At 37.4% G+C, this 18443-nt stretch overlaps 1 long non-coding RNA gene across 1 annotated transcript in view; it reads right to left on the bottom strand.

The window, feature by feature from the left end:
• Positions 1-13964, bottom strand: part of LOC122677944 — a 30419-nt gene extending 16455 nt beyond the window's left edge. The window contains exons 1-2 of the long non-coding RNA XR_006335959.1: positions 13872-13964; positions 62-215 (exon numbers count right to left, since the gene is read on the bottom strand). This is a non-coding gene — a long non-coding RNA (uncharacterized LOC122677944). The remainder of the gene's footprint in view (positions 1-61; positions 216-13871) is intronic.
• Between the last annotated feature and the right edge of the window lie 4479 nt (positions 13965-18443).

Genomic DNA, 18443 nt, shown 5'->3' with positions numbered 1-18443 from the left:
CCTGAGTTGGGAAGATCCCTTGGAGAAGGAAATGGTTATCACTCCAGTCTAGTATCCTTACCTGGAGAATCCCATGGACAGAGGAGCCTGGCGGGCTACAGTCCATAGGGTCACAAAGAATCAGACCAGATGGAAGCGACTTAGCCAGCATGCACGTGTGGGTATATATATATATAAGCTGAATCTGCCATTTCATGCACAGTATTGCCTATGACCTAGTAAATTAAAAAATTTAAAAGTTAGTTTAAAGTGAATTTAAAATAAAGTTTTAATATTATGGTACATGTGATGTGTAATTATGAGAAATATAAAGAGTCTTTAGAAAGTGACTAATATTTGGGAAGCAATGCCTTATTATGATCTTCAATTCTATCAAAAGATTTCATTTCTGCCTTTTTTGTCTTGGATATAAACTATCCTCTGTCCCCTTGGGCTTGAAGTTTTTTGTTATGGGCCTTGGCTGCTGAGGGGCCCTGTCTGGTTTACAAAAAAAAGTTACAATGCTGGCTATGTTACTGTAGAATGTGGGAGCGTATTTTTAATAGAATTAGGATGCTCCATCTCACTGACCCCAACACTCCCCTCGACTGCTGTCATGTGCTGAAAATTCCTTTCTCAGGAAATAAGTCCTTTATATTCTATTAGCAAATAGCAAGTTAAAATTGAATGAAACCAAAAGTCAAAGTCCAATATCATTTAAGACATATGTCATCACAAATAAGTGACTGAGAGTAGGTCTGGGGAGGGGAGAGAGCGTCAGAGCACCAGAAGTCTGAAATCTAGGTAAACCATGAACTTAGGGCTGATCTGATATATTTGCTTTATTCTGCTCTTTCCAGATATGTTTTAGGTCTTTATTTTTTTTTGTGTGTGTGTGTGTGTTTTTTTTTTGTTTTAGGTCTTTAAAAGACAGTAATTTTTAAAATGTATTTTCATGGTCATTCTGCCTTCTCCTTCAGCCCTCCAGTCCCCTCAATTTGCCATATTACCTTTTGCTCTCCAATTTGGTACCTTGACATGTTGGCAATACATTTACTGATTAGTCCTTTAATATTTAAAAAAAAATTCTGCCTGCAGTCAGTGAGCTGCCTGATTGCAAATTAAACATTTAAAGTGATGTTGCTTAAATCTCTTTCCTCCTTTTGATCAAATAATCAAGAAGCTTTTCAAGAATGTGGTTTCATAAATGGGAAAGGAGGAAGAAGGTGAGAATGAGGAGAAGAGGAAGAGAAAGAGGAAGCACTCAAAATCTCTGAAACAGTCACTACCTAAGCTCCAGAAAGTAAAGGATCACTGAATCAACACAGCATCACATCCCATCTGTTGAACAGGTTGGGGCTCCTGAACTGTTTTCCTCCTATCAGCAAGGAAGAGCTTCTAACCATTGACCATGACAATGCAGGGACAGAGGCATCAACTACAGCACCTTTAGAACAGATCTCTACGAGCAATGCCATCAATGAATGGATCGTATAGAGTATTTCAGAGAACAAAGAGAAGGAACTTTACTCAACAGATCAGTTACTACTTCCCATAGTTTCACATCACATCGAAGACATAAATCCTTATAGAAATGTCTAATTTCTGTCATCAAAAATTTTGAGAATTAACTGCGCAAATGGGATTTCAGTGCCAGGTGCTCCAGCTTTGGTCACATCTGGAGACATTCCATTGAGGACACCTCTTTTGAAAAGAGAACAAATCATTACAAAGCACCAAAGTTACAACAGACATGGTGCCCCCATGTCAGCCACAGTCATGTTATAGGTTACAGTGGTAAACTTGAATAGTCAAGAGTTCCTCAAGATCAACCACATAAAGAGCTGCCACAAGACTGCTGTCTCCATTCTCTAGCTTTCTGAGGGTTTTACTGTGAATTATTATTATAAGAAAAATGAAAGGAAAGAACACTTTTGAAACTTTTTGTCCAATTTTTGCTTTAACATTTTATCCCACATTTTACTACTTTATGTTATTTACTATTGAACAAAATAATTTCTGAAAATTAAGATTCTGCAATAAAATAGAGAAGTAAAAATAAGTAAATGAGAATTATGGTGAAATGTTCCAAATACTTGTAGAGAAGTAAATACAAATTACTTGTTCCTTTTTGCTTTTATTTCTGAGTGTAAGGCTCACTCTTCACCATCCTTCCATAATCTTGCTGAATTGGATAAGTTACAATACATGCATATATGTATTGTTAAGATCATTAAAGTTAATACTATCAGAAATATTCAAATTATAATTTAAAAATAATTTGTAAAGCATGATGAGATTTTGATTAACATATATTTAAGAAAAGACAGGAAGTACATATAATAATTTGCTTGGGTCATTTATTTTTCTGGAATACAGATGGCTAACAAACACATGAAAAAATGCTCAACATCACTCATTATCAGAGAAATACAAATCAAAACCACAATGAGGTATCATTACATGCCAGTCAGGATGGCTGCTATCCAAAAGTCTACAAGCAATAAATGCTGGAGAGGGTGTGGAGAAAAGGGAACCCTCTTACACTGTTGGTGGGAATGCAAACTAGTACAGCCGCTATGGAGAACAGTGTGGAGATTTCTTAAAAAAACTGGAAATGGAACTGCCATATGACCCAGCAATCCCACTTCTGGGCATACACACCAAGGAAACCAGATCTGAAAGAGACACGTGCACCCCAATGTTCATCGCCGCACTGTTTATAATAGCCAGGACATGGAAGCAACCTAGAAGCCCATCAGCAGACGAATGGATAAGGAAGCTGTGGTACATATACACCATGGAATATTACTCAGCCATTAAAAAGAATTCATCTGAATCAGTTCTAATGAGATGGATGAAACTGGAGCCCATCATACAGAGTGAAGTAAGCCAGAAAGATAAAGACCAATACAGTATACTAATGCATATATATGGAATTTAGAAAGATGGTAACGATAACCCTATATGCAAAAGAGAAAAAGAGACACAGATGTACAGAACAGACTTTTGGACTCTGTGGGAGAAGGTGAGGGTGGGATGTTTCGAGAGAACAGCATCAAAACATGTATATTATCTAGGGTGAAACAGATCACCAGCCCAGGTTGGATGCATGAGACAAGTGCTCGGGCCTGGTGCACTGGGAAGACCCAGAGGGATCGGGTAGAGAGGGAGGTGGGAGGGGGAATCGGGATGGGGAATATATGTAAATCCATGGCTGATTCATGTCAATGTATGACAAAAACCACTACAATATTGTAAAGTAATTAGCCTCCAACTAATAAAAATAAATGAAAAAAAAATCATTTGCTAAGAGTGTTTACCTTTAGCTGATGTAGTTACAGATAATTTTCCCTTTTGTGTTTTTATTTTCAAAAGATTCTCCAAAGAATATTTGTTAACAAGTAAAGGATCTTAAAATGTTACTTGAAAAGATTACAAGAGTCAAGTTTCTCTATTCCCCAATTAGAGGTAAAATATTCTTTCTCCTTTCCAGATCTGAGGTTCTACACCAGCATTTCTGGCCAGTCATCAAAGCTGGGACTGGAGATGGTAGATATTTTATTGTTATTCTGTCTATATTTGATCACATCTCAATATAATCTTTCTTGAAGAAAAATCACAATGATAATTCACCATCTTCCTAGCATTGACATATACACAAAAAAGCCGCAAGCTCCCAACAGTCATATGTACCTATGAAACTGTTCAAATAAAAATGGGAGATTGTACTTAGCTTAAAATATAATGAGGAGGGAGTAGGTGGGGTGATTTGAGAGTAGCATGAAAACATACATTACCATATGTAAAACAGATAGCCAGTGGACATTTGCTGTGTGACACAGGGGGCTCATCCCAGTGGTCTGTGATAACCCAGAGGGGTGGGATGGGGTGGGAGATTCAGAGGAGGTTCAAGAGGGAGGGGACATATGTATACCTGTGGCTGATTCATGTTGATGTATGACAGAAACCAGCACAATATTATAAAACGATGATATTCCAATTAAAAAAAAAAGAAAAAATATATAATGAGGAAAGAACTTGTCCAGACTGCAAATGTCAGACAGACAGAAATCCTAAAATTGGTCAGACTATGATAAATTAGGTAAAAGCAGATGTTAGTAAAAGAGGTAGTAATGATAATAACATAGCAATAATAACAGTACCTACTTTTAACTGTTATGAAAAATAATAAATTATATAAAGCATTTAACACAGGCTGTAGAAAGTATACAAGTAGTTAAATAATAAATTGGTAAATAAATAGAGGCAAAACATCAAGTTAAAGTTGTGTTTGATGATTGAGGAAGTTATTTGCCTCATTTTAAGAGTTTTTATATTATCTCAATTTTAAGTCAGTTCCAAAAGTTTTTTTAGGAGAAAGCTAATAAGAACATTCAGCATGAATGAGGTATGTAGAAATAATAAAAGGGACTAACTTATTCTTACGTGGTGAAATGAGAATTAATCTAAGCAGAAACTTGGAGCATAATGTAAAACCAGGGCAATTTAATTGCTCCTAGGTATTTGGACTCATTTAGGCCTTCCTCTGAATATTGTTAAATAAAAAAAAAATCTAAAACTAGTAAAATCTAGTATGTTAATTTTGTTGGCTAAAAAATAACATTTATAAAGAATTATACTGTATTAAAATATAATTTAATCTCTAGTTCATTTTGCTAACACTATGGTTAGCTGTTTAAGACAATAAGAAAATCTGTCGTTTAAATATCACATTGTTCCTGGTGGCATTTTATCCAAATGTCAGGCTAGCCATCAGCACTAACTTTTCAATCGCAAACAGACTTTATAAATTCTAATTTTGTATTCTCTAAACGTGGGATCAGAATATTTAAGGGAGAGATTTCAAGAGCTAATAAAAATGTGAACTGATCCTGTATGGTGTGTGCTAGTGAGATTAAGAACAATGAGGTAGAAAATTGAATGAATCAGACACTTCTTATAACAGTCTTCCAAGACAGTGAAATTACATAGACTATTAGATCTCTCCACAAAAAGTCATAAAGGAAAATAAAGAAACTTAGGTTAAGCTATGGAAAATTCTGGGGAGAAAAACTCTTTAAACTTTAGCATGGGGGAGTAGATAACTGTTGCCTAGACAGAAGACTGACAGAGCTGAAAGAACTGTGAAAGGATAAGTTATAAAACAGTGACTCAAGAACTTACAGAGCTAAATATAATTTTACCATATGATTAGTAATAGCCCTCTTAGAAATTTACCTACTTTCAAAATGTGTCCACACAAAAATTGACAAGGTAATGTTTATAACAGCTTTATTTTGCCAAGAGTTGGCAAAAACCAAGTTGCACCACAATAGATTTACAGATAAATAAACTGGAGCAAACCTAAAGAATAGAATACTATTCAGTGACAAAAAGGAAGGAACTATCAATCCACACAAAGATATCATTGATTACTAAATGCAAATTGCTAAATAAAAGAAGTCAGTCTGAAGGCTACATCCTGTATGATTCTATTTATATGACTTCTGGAAAAAAGCAAAATTACACACCCAAGAAGCTCAAAAAATCCAAGTAGGTTCACTCCAAAGAAAACCACATTATAATTAAACAGTAAAAATATAGAAACTTGAAAGCAAGAAATGAAGACTCTAATGTATAAAGGATCCTCAGTAATACTGTCAACAGATTTCTCATCAGAAGTTTAGAGGCTAGGAGGAAGTGGGGCATAATATATTTAAAATGCTAAAAGAAAAACTCTCTCAACCTAGAATTCTAAATCTGACAAATTTGTCCTTTAAAAATGAAGGGAAAATTATAATATTCTAGCTAAACAAAACCTGAGGTAATTCATTACCACCTGATTTATCCTACAAGAAATGTTATAGGGAGCCTTTCAGATTGATAATGATTGGATGTTAAAAAGAAACTTGAAATCATTTGGATATGTAAAAATTTCCAGTAAAGGTGGGAAAATATTTGTTGTTGTTCAGTCTCTAAGCCATGTCCAGCTCTTTGCAACCCCATGGACTATAGCATGCCAGGCTTCCCTGTCCTTCACTATATCCCCGAGTTTGCTCAAATTCATGTCCATTGAGTTGGTGATGCTATCCAACCATCTCATCCTCTGTCCACTCCTTCTGCTCCTGCCTTCAGTCTTTCCCAGTATCAGGGTCTTTTCCAGGTTCTTTGCATCAGGTGGCCAAAGTATTGGAGCTTCAGCATCAGTCTTTGCAATGAATATTCAGGGTTGATTTCCTTTAGGATTAATTGATCTCCTTGCTGTCCAAGGGACTCTCAAGAGTGTTCTCCAACACCACAGTTCGAAAGCATCAGTTCTTTGGCACTCAGCCTTCTTTGTTGTCCAATGTTCAGAACTACTGGAAAAACCAAAGCTTTGACTATAGGAACCTTTGTCAGCAAAGATGTCTCTGATTTTTCTTATGCTATCTAGGTTTGTCATAGCTTCCCTTCTAAGGAACAAGCGTCTTTTAATTTCATATTTGTAGTCACCATCCACAGTGATTTTGGAGGCCAAGAAAATAAAATGTGTCACTACTTTAACCTTTTCCCCTTCTATTTGCCACAAAGTGATGGGATTGGATGCCATGATCTTAGTTTTTTGAATGTTGAGTTTTAAGCCAGCTTTCTCACTCTCCTCTTTCATCCTCATTAAGAGGTTCTTTAGTTCCTCCTCACTTTCTACCATTAGAGTGGTATCTTCTGTATATCTGAGGTTGCTGATATTTCTCTCGGCAATCTTAATTCCAGCTTGTGAGTCATCCAGCCTGGCATTTCACATAATGTGCTCTGCATATAAGTTAAATAATCAGTGTGACAATATACAGCCTTGACACACTTCTTCCCCAATTCTGAACCAGTTTGTTATTCCTTCTCTGATTCTAACTATTGCTTCTTTACCTGCATACAGGTTTCTTAGGAGACTGATAAACTGGTTTGGTATTCCCAACTCTTTAAGAATTTTTCCATAGTTTGTTGTGATCCACAGTGTCAAAGGCTTTATCATACTCAATGAAGCAAAAGTAGATGTTATTCTGGAATTCCCTTGCTTTCTCTATAATCCAATGAATGTTGGCATTTTTATCTCTGGTTACTCTGCCTTTTCTAAACATAGATATACGTCTGGAAGTTCTTGGTTCGTGTACTGAAGCCTAGCTTGAAGGATTTTGAGCATTACTTTGCTAGCATATGAAATGAGTTCAATTGTACAGTAGTCGGAACATTCTTTGGCATTGTCCTTCTTTGGGATTGGAATGGAAACTGACATTTTCCAGTCCTGTGGCCTCTGCTGAGTGTTCCAAATTTGCTGATATATTGAGTGCAGCACTTGAACAGCACTGCGTTTTAGGATTTTAAATAGCTCAGCTGGAATTTGATGACCTCCACTGACTTTATTTGTAGTAATGCTTCCTAAGACCCACTTGACTTCACCCTCCAGTATGTCTATCTCTAGGCGAGTGGCCATTGTGATTATCTGCATCAAGACATTTTTGGTACAGTTCTTCTGTCTATTCTTGCCATCTCTTCTTAATCTCTTATGCATTTGTTAGATCCTTACCATTTTTTTCCTTTATCATGCCCATCCTTACATGAAATTTTCCCTTGATATCTCCAATTTTCGTGACGACGTCTCTAGTCTTTCCCATCCTATTGTTTCCCTCTTTTTCTTTGCATTGTTCATTTAAGAAGGCTTTTTTTTTTTAATCAGTCCTTGCTATTCTCTGGAACTGTGCATTCAGTCAGGTATATCTTTCCCTTTCTCCCTTGCCTTTTGTTTCTCTACTTTCCATAACTATTTGTAAAACCTCCTCAGACAACCACTTTGCCTTCTTGCATTTCTTTTCCTTTGGGATGGTTTTGGTCACTGCCTCTTGTACAATGTTACGAATGTCTAGAACAGCCAGTATTTTGGTAATTTTATTTTGTAACTTCACTTTATAATTACTACTATATTTAAAATACAAATTTATTTAAAAATAACTGCCAAGCCATATTTGTGACAACAAAAATATAAATACATAATTTGTGATATCAGTAGCATAAAAATGGTATAGAGCTTTATAGTAGTAATCTTTTAAAATGCAGTTGGAGGACCAAGTGGGCTTTATCCCAGGAATGCAAGGATTCTTTAATATCCACAAATCAATCAATGTAATACACCACATTAACAAATTGAAAGATAAAAACCACATGATTATCTCAATAGATGCAGAAAAAGCCTTTGACAAAATTCAACATCCTTTTATGATTAAAACTCTCCAGAAAGCAGGAATAGAAGGAACATGCCTCAACATAATAAAAGCTATATATGACAAAACCACAGCAAGCATTACCCATGGTGAAAAATTGAAAGCATTTCCCCTGAAATCAGGAACAAGACAAGGGTGCCCACTCTCACCACTACTATTCAACATAGTTTTGGAAGTTTTGGCCACATCAATCAGAGCAGAAAAAGAAATAAAAGGAATCCAGATAGGAAAAGAAGAAGTGAAACTGTTGCTGCTTGCAGATGACATGATCCTCTACATAGACAACCCTAAAGACTCTACCAGAAAATTACTAGAGCTAATCAATGAATATAGTAAAGTTGCAGATATAAAATCAACACACAGAAATCCCTTGCATTCCTATACACTGACAATGAGAAAACAGAAAGAGAAATTAAAGAAACAATACCATTCACCACTGCAACAAAAAGAATAAAATACTTAGGAGTATATCTACCTAAAGAAACAAAAGACTTATACATAGAAAACTATAAAAAGAGGACACAAACAGATGGAGAAACATACCGTGTTCATGGATTGGAAGAATCAATATTGTCAAAATGGTTATACTACCCAAAGCAATCTATAGATTCAATGCAATCCCTATCAAGCTACCAACAGTATTTTTCACAAATCTAGAACAAATAATTTCACAATTTGTATGGAAATACAAAAAACCTCGAATAGCCAAAGTAATCTTGAGAAAGAAGAATGGAACTGGAGGAATCAACCTGCCTGACTTCAGGCTCTACTACAAAGCCACAGTCATCAAGACAGTATGGTACTGGCACAAAGACAGAAATATAGATCAGTGGAACAGAATAGAAAGCCCAGAGATAAATCTACATACCTATGGACACCTTATCTTCGACAAAGGAGGCAAGAATATACAATGGAAAAAAGACAACCTCTTTAACAAGTGGTGCTGGGAAAACTGGTCAACCACTTGTAAAAGAATGAAACTAGACCACTTTCTAACACCATACACAAAAATAAACTCAAAATGGATTGAAGATCTAAATGTAAGACCAGAAACTATAAAACTCCTAGAGGAGAACATAGGCAAAACACTCTCTGACATAAATCACAGCAGGATCCTCTATGACCCACCTCCCAGAATATTGGAAATAAAAGCAAAAATAAACAAATGGGACCTAATGAAACTTAAAAGCTTTTGCACAACAAAGGAAACTATAAGCAAGGTGAAAAGACAACACTCAGAATGGGAGAAAATAATACCAAATGATGCAACAGACAAAGGATTAATCTCAGAAATATACAAGCAACTCCTGCAGCTCAATTCCAGAAAAATAAATGACCCAATCAAAAAATGGGCCAAAGAACTAAACAGACTTTTCTCCAAAGAAGACATACAGATGGCTAACAAAAAAACATGAAAAGATGCTCAACATCACTCATTATCGGAGAAATGCAAATCAAAACCACAATGAGATACCATTTCATACCAGTCAGGATGGCTGCTATCCAGAAGTCTACAAGCAATAAATGCTGGAGAGGGTGTGGAGAAAAGGGAACCCTCTTACACTGTTGGTGGGAATGCAAACTAGTACAGCCACTATGGAGAACAGTGTGGAGATTCCTTAAAAAACTGGAAATAGAACTGCCATATGACCCAGCAATCCCACTTCTGGGCATACACACCAAGGAAACCAGATCTGAAAGAGACACGTGCACCCCAATATTCATCGCAGCACTGTTTATAACAGCCAGGACATGGAAGCAACCTAGATGCCCATCAGCAGAAGAATGGATAAGGAAGCTGTGGTACATATACACCATGGAATATTACTCAGCCATTAAAAAGAATTCATTTGAATCAGTTCTAATGAGATGGATGAAACTGGAGCCCATCATACAGAGTGAAGTAAGCCAGAAAGATAAAGACCAATACAGTATACTAATGCATATATATGAAATTTAGAAAGATGGTAACGATAACCCTATATGCAAAACAGAAAAAGAGACACAGATGTACAGAACAGACTTTTGGACTCTGTGGGAGAAGGTGAGGGTGAGATGTTTCGAGAGAACAGCATCAAAACATGTATATTATCTAGGGTGAAACAGATCACCAGCCCAGGTTGGATGCATGAGACAAGTGCTCGGGCCTGGTGCACTGGGAAGACCCAGAGGAATCGGGTAGAGAGGGAGGTGGGAGGGGGGATTGGGATGGGGAATATATGTAAATCCATGGCTGATTCATGTCAATGTATGACAAAAACCACTACAATATTGTAAAGTAATTAGCCTCCAACTAATAAAAATAAATTGAAAGAAAAAATAAATAAAATGCAATTGGAGTTAAGTTGGCATCAGTCCAAACTAGGTTGTTTTAACTTTAGGATGTAATCACCATTGTAACCATAAAACAAATACATATATGGAATATGCACCAATCCTCAAAATTTTCGAAAAATTGAAAAGTGGGGAACACTTCCTAGCTTGTTTTATGAGGCCAGCATTACTCTTAAAAGCCAGACAAAGACACTACAGGAAATGAAAACTACAGGCTGAAAAAGATGCAGAGAAATCATTTGACAAAATTCAAAACTCATTCATAATAAAGATATTCAACAAATTAGATATGGAGAACTGTCTCAATATAACAACAAAATCACCATTAAAACTAAAAGCTTTTCCTCTAAAATTAGGAACAAGGCAAGGATACCCACTCTTACCATTTCTAATTAGAGTATTTGAAGTGTTAGCCATAACAATTGGAAAGGTAGTAGTAAAACTGTTACTACCTACAGATTTCATGACAGTATAAAATTATATGAAAACAAATTTAAAAATCTAGTATCTCCACCAAAAACTATTGAAAATAATAAATGAACTCAGTAGGGCTTCCCAGGCTGCACAGTGGTAAAGAATACACCTGCCAATGCAGGAGATGCATGTTTGACCCCTGAGTCAGGAAGATCCCTTGCACAATAAAATGGCAAGCCACTCCAGTATTCTTGCTGGGATAATCCCACAGATAGAGGAGCCTGGGAGGCTATAATCCATAGGGTCACAAAGAGTTGGACACATCTAAGCAACTAAGCACACATACACACAAAGTTAAAAGATTCAAGATTAATGTATAGAAATCTGCACTTTTCTATACACTAATAATGGGCTATAAAGATAAAGCAAGAAAACAATGCTGTTTAAAATCACATCAAAAAGAATAAAATGCCTCAGGATAAAATTAACCAAGGTGGTGGAAAGCATATATACATACTCTGAAAGCTATAATATGTTGATGAAGGAAATTTAAGTTGATACAAAGAAATGAAAAGATGTTCATGGATTAAAAGAATTCATTGCCTTAAAATGTCCATACTACCCAAAGCAATCTTCAGATTTAATGATACCCCTATCAAAATACCATTGACATTTTTCACAGAACTAGAACAAATAACCTTAAAATTCATATCAAACCATTTGTTGTTGTTCAGTCACTAAGTCCTGTCCAACTTTTTGCAACCCCTTGGATTGCCTCATGCCAGACTTCCCAGTCCTTCACTATATCCCAGAGTTTGCACAAATTCATGCCCACTGAGTTGGTGATATTGTCTAACCATCTCATCCTCTCCTGCACTCTTTTCCTTTTGCCTTCAGTCTTTCCCAGGATCAGGGTCTTTTGCAATAAGTTGGCTCTTCACCTCAGGTAGCCAAAGTATTGGAGTTTCAGTTTCAGCACCAGTCCTTCCAATGAATATTCGGGGTTAATTTCCTTTAGGATTGACTGATTTGATCTTCTGGTAGTCCAAGGGACTCTCAAGAGCCTTCTCCAGCATCATATTTCAAAATCATCAATTCTTTGGTGCTCAATCTTCTTTATGGTCCAGCATTTACATTCATAAGCAACTAATGGCAAAACCATAGCTTTGACTGTATGGACCTTTGTCAGCAAAGTGATGGCTTTGCTGCTTTATACACTGTCTACATTTGTCACAGTTTTCCTTCCAAGGAGCAAGTGTCTTTTAATTTCATGACTGCCATTACCATCTGAAGTTATTTTGGAGCCCAAGAAAATAAAACCTGTCCCTGCTTCTACTTTGTTCCCTTCTATTTTCCCACTTCTATGAAGTGATGGGACTGGCTGCCATGATCTTAATTTTTGAATGTTGAATTTTTGTATCAAACCATAAAAGACATCAAATAGCCAAAGAAATCTGGAGAAAAGAAGGGGGGAAAACCCTAGGAGTATCATACCCCCTGATTGTAGACTATACTAAAAATCTACAGCTTGATACTGGGACAAAAACATACACATAGATCAATGGACCAGAATAGAGGCCCAGAAATAAGCCTATGCATGCATGCTAAGTTACTCAGTTGTGTCCAGCTCTTTGTAATCCTGTAGATAGTAGCTCACCAGGCTCCTCTGTCCGTGGGATTCTTAAGGCAAGAATACTGGAGCGGCGCCCTCCTCCAAGGGATCTTCCCAAAACAGGGATTGAACCTGAGCCCCTTAGGTTTCCTGCATTGGCAGATGAGTTTTTTTTACCACTAGTGCCACCTGGGAAGCCCCAAGCCCATGCACATAACAGTCTATTAATCTACAACAAAAAAATGAGAAATATACAATGGGTAAAAGACAGTCCCTTCAACAAGTGGTATTGGGGAAACTGGACAACTACATGCAAAAGAATGAAATTAGAACATCTCACACCATACACAAAAATTCACTCAAATGAATTAAAGACCTAAACGTAAGACCAAAAACCATAAAACTCCTAGAAGAAAGCATACAAAAAGTAGTGCACTCTTTGGCATAGTCTTACATTCTGGGGGATCTGTCTGTTCAGGCAAGAGAAACAAAAGCCAAAAAATAAACAAATGTGACCTAGTCAAACTTAAAAGATTCTGCATAGTGAAGGAAACCATCAACAAAAGGAAAAGAAAAACCTACTGAGTGGGGTAAGATATTTGCAAATGATATGTCTGATAAGGGGTTAATATCCAAAATATATTTCAAGAACTCAAATAATTTAATTGAAAATACAATGAGTAAAAGTTATGTTAAAAACTAAATAGAAGGGAAAGAAGACATCTAGAACATTAATAATTTCTTTGCTAATTATTTTTATTCCAGAAGCTTACTCTGTTTTTATAGATTTTACTTAAGCTAGAATTTTTAAATAAAATTAGACTATATTGTAAAAAAAAAAAAAAAAAACCTATTCTAGAAGCAATAAGATCTTTATTATCTTTATAATTATTAAAGAAATCAAAGCAGTAGTTTTAAAATTGCCAATAAGAATCATAATGGGATGTAAGTAGTAGGATATGAATCTGAAGCAATGAAGATATATTCTTTTAATCCATTGTATTAGATTCAGTTTAAACAGGATTCATGAAACTTTTATTGCAAGAGGCTAAAATTCTGGATCAATGGAAAAAGACAAAAGATTTACACACATACAGACCACTACCATCTTTCCTACCATCACAACTAAAATACTTATCAACTATAGTTACCAAAAACAAGTTTTAAAAATGACCAAAAAATAGAGAAACAGACTAAATCTGCATTTGACTATGAACAGTATCCTTTATTCATCGTTCATGCTGAAATGAATGTGCATTGTTGGAGGAGTGGAATCCCACCTTTATCATAGGCAGAAGGCACACAAGAGGGTTTGATCTTGCTCTTCTTTCTGAAGTTTTTTAAATCAAGGGCAGTCCTTGTTCAGAGAGAACATCCACTTCAGAAAAGCCAGTTGTTTGTCACATATTATTTATTTCAGGCAGAGCAGAGGCAAAGGTGAGTAAGGATACAAAAAAAAAAAAAAAGGCACCATAGGTGGACTTAGAAGCCATGCTTTATAATGCCGCATTTGCTTTTGTTTCATAGTCCTGAAAGTTTGACAGTTGAAAATGATCTTGGGTCACCTTTCTTCTAGCAGGATGAGTCATTGTCCAGAAGGGCCCTTCTGCTGGTACTGCACCAGTGGACATTTGGAAGTGGGCATGGTTCAGGACTCTTGAGGAGAAAACAGGAGGTGGTTCTCATGGTTGCTGTGTCTCCGGGAAAGGGTGTGGAATCCAGACAGTCATCAAGAAAGTATTAAGAAATCAAAGCAGATACTTGAAAACTAAATGGATAATTGTACAGTTCTTTACAGGAGCTTTGGCTTGTATACTTCTGGGAGTGTCCCTTTAAGTCATCTTATTATTTGGGACTATTGCCTCTTCCTCTGCAACTGATGCAATCAGTTTTTGTTTAAGAGTTTCTATTGGGCATATATGAGAAGAAAAGTTCTACTGATTTGAGGGAAGTTGTTTTAGGAGAGGACAATGTCAGCTTCATGTGACTCCTTGAGTGCAAGAGCCACCCCAACTTGATTTTTAAAATCATATCTCTAGATACTTTTAAAAGAATCAGGGAAAGGGGAGAGTCCTCTGCCTGTCATTCATTTTTATTTCCCATACTTTTATTTTCTCCTGTGATTTTTAATACAATTCTCATAAATGACCTGGCAGAGGGGCAGGGGAGTGGAAGGAAGGCAGAAAAACCCATATCATCATCTGAAACTTCCAGTGACTAAATGAATGATATTAAACACAATTAGGGCTTCCATATTAAATAAAACATTTTGGTGCACCTGGAGCACATATGATCCCTCCACCATACCCTACCAATCAGACTCTATAGATTCCCCAAAGCTGGTGGGGACCTGAGATGCAGACTATATTGCAGAGAACCCTAACTAAAAACAGAACAGCCCAAGCCTGAGCAGCTCTAAATACTGCCCTGTCATCACGCTCAGTTGTTTCAGTCCTGTCCGACCCTCTGCGACCCCATGAACTGTAGGTCACCCAGGTTCCATGGGATTTTCTAGGCAAGAATACTGGAGTGGGTTGGCATGCTCTTCTCCAGGGGCTCTTCCCCACCCAGGGACTGAACCTGTGTCTCCTGCACCACAAGTGGATTCTTTACTGCCGAGCCACTGGGGAAGCCCTAAATACAGCTCAACTCAGTTCAATTTACCTGGAACTCTAAAAATGACCTGACATGTACCCTATTACTGGGAACATTCTGCACCAAGATTCTGTTTCCTGGGGCATATGCTTGGTGAGAAGTTTTTTTAAACTGGAACCCTGCCTAACCTGGCATTTTCAGGACCTTGTCCCAGTTTGAGGGCAAATTTTCACTGACAACTAATGGAGTATCTGAATGATGGGGTTAGTACCCATGTCACATCATCTCAGATTTTCCGCATCATAAGCCTGGCCACTCTTCTTAGCTTTCCTTGCCCATGTAATTGAACACCTGGCCCCACCCTAGACATTTCCTCAAGTCACAATTGTAACATATTCCTCTCCAGTCTACTCCCCTTTAGTCTTAATGCTTATTTAATGATCGCTAGAGAATTTATGTGATGTGGAAGATATTCTCCATTTTTTTTTTTTTACAATTAGGGACATATGAATGAATATTCCTCAAGAGTATTTCTTTGTTGTTGTTCAGTTGATAAATCTTGTCCAATTCTTTGTGATTCCATGGACTGTAGCCTGCCAGGCTTTCTGTCCATGGGGTTTTCCAGGCAAGAATACTGGAGTGGGTTGCCATCTCCTTCTCCAAAGGATCTTCTTGACCCAGATATCAAACCCACATCTCCCATGTCTCCTGCATTAGCAGGCAGATTCTTTACACTGAGCTACCAGGGAAGCCCCCAACAGTGATTACTGGGGCCATATTTTCACATATTACGTTACCCTTAATAGAACATAGACATGCTCTGAGCTTACCTTTGAAGATTTAATAAAGCCTACACCACTGTGGACATTTGAAATTCGCCAATAACTACAAGACCTTTTGCATTTCAGGTCTCCAAGTCACAGCCTCTGGACTGGCACCAAGAATAAATTCTCCTCATAGTTCGCCCATCGTGTTCCTTTTTTTAATTCCTTTAATTCCTTTTTATTTCCTACAGAATTACTCCCGGATTATCTCCTTTCACTTCTTTAATATTTGAAGGGCAAACATACATTTTGACCCCCTGTTCCATTTCTGAAAAACTGTATCTCTAAATATCCTCATAAGTCAGCCTCTCAAAGGACAAATATGTTTGTTATTTTAATTGATCTACGTATTTAAACGACAATGTGATTGTCAGGGAAACAGGCATAAATTCATGAAAATGTTCATGTCAGGTTATTAAAATGTTGGTCATTATTATTAACTGTTATTTTATTAAAGAACATCTTAGCTATGAATTATTGCTAAATTATTGTTATTAATGACTGTGGCTTTCAACACTGTTCCTAGTGATCATATTCCTCAAAGAGAGTTACCACCATGAGTTTCTAGTTTCACTTTTTCATATTCTCTGGCAGTGTGGCTGAGGAGACAAGACCCCTGGGGTGAGATTACATTGAGTTTTCCTTTGACACAGCTCAATCCTAACTGCCTCCTGGGTCTGCTTGCCTGCTGACAGATACTGGATGCTCCTTTAGGGATGCTGTTTCCAATCTCACCCCTGGAGGTTTGCGTCTCTCTAGAACTGCCTGTGTATGGTACTCCATCTCCTCAGCTTGCTCCATCTCTACTTTCCTCCAGAAAGATTACTTAGGTCTATTCCTTCTAGTAACTTTACTGTTTATATTTAGCATAAGGACTATTTTAAATATTTATTTAATAATAATCATTTATAGATGTGTGAATGCATACCTTATTAGGAACAGAACCTGCCTTCCAACAATTATAGGCTAGTGGAGTGGCAGACAACAAGCTAGGCTGTCTGGTACAGTATTCCTGGTGTGCCCTGTGAGACCAAGACAGTAGTCAGGAGCCCTTCTCCCAGCCTCCCTTTGCTTCAGTTCAGTTCAGTCTTTCAGTCATGTCCGACTCTTTGCGACCCCATGGACTGCAGCACACCAGGCCTTCCTGTCCATCACTGACTTCTAGAGTTTACTCAAACTCAGGTCCATTGAGGTGGTGATGCCATCCAACCATCTCATCTGCTGTCATCCCCTTCACCTCCCACCTTCAATCTTTCCCAGCATCAGGGTCTTTTCCAGTGAGTTAGTTCTTCACATTAGGTGGCCAAAGTATTGGCGCTTCAGCTTCAGCATCAGTCCTTCCAGTGAATATTCAGGACTGATTTCCTTTAAGATGGACTGGTTTGATCTCCTTGCAGTCCAAGGGACTCTCAAGAATTCTCCAACACCACAGGTCAGAAGCATGAATTCTTCGGCGCTCAGCTTTCTTTATAATCCAACTCTCATATCTATACATGACTACTGGAAAAAACATAGCTTTAGCTAGATGGACCTTTGTTGACAAAAAAATGTCTCTGCTTTTTAATATGCCGTCTAGGTTGGTCATAGCTTTTCTTCCAAGGAGCAAAGTTTCTTTCAATTTAATGGCTGCAATCACCATCTGCAGTGATTCTGAAGCCCAGAAAAATAAACTCAGCCACTGTTTGCAGTTTCCCTGTCTATTTGCCATGAAGTGATGGGACCAGATGACATGATCTTAGTTTTTTGAATGTTTTTTAAAGCCAACTTTTTCACTCTTCTCTTTCACTTTCATCAAGAGGCTCTTTAGTTCTTCTATGCTTTCTGCCATAAGGGTGATGTCATCTGCATATCTGAGGTTATTGATATTTCTCCCGGCAATCTTGATTCCAGCTTGTGCTTCATCCAGCTCAGCATTTCACATGATGTACTCTGTATATAAGTTAAATAAGCAGGGTGACAATATACAGCCTTGACATACTCCTTTCCTGATTTGGAACCAGTCTGTTGTTCCCTGTCCAGTTCTAGCTCTTGCTTCTTGACTTGCATACAGATTTCTCAGGAGGTAGGTAAGGTGGTCTGGTATTCCCTTAGCCTCCAATAACTCCTACTGTCCCTTCCTGTTTCCTGCCCTCCTCATATATCTTCAGCCTGAAATTTAATCAGGGAAGAACAAGGCTCAACCCACCCCTCTCCTGGTGCCCACTTGAAATGTGCTTTCCCCTGCCTTTCAATTCTACCCTCATGAGAAAGGATCAAAGAACTGAATGAAAGTTTTTTAGAAAGGGAAGGGTCACCTAGGAAAGTAGTGCTTTGTTTTAATTTTATTTTGTTCATTTTATATCCACCCATTTGTGAACAGGAATCCCTGTTGCAGCATTTTCCAATGTTTGCCATGGTGTGACTTGTTAGAAGACAATCCCACATGGCAAACAC

Source organism: Cervus elaphus, chromosome 20 (assembly GCF_910594005.1).
Source record: "Cervus elaphus chromosome 20, mCerEla1.1, whole genome shotgun sequence".
NCBI lineage: Eukaryota > Metazoa > Chordata > Mammalia > Artiodactyla > Cervidae > Cervus > Cervus elaphus.
This window is presented reverse-complemented; position numbering and strand designations above follow the sequence as displayed.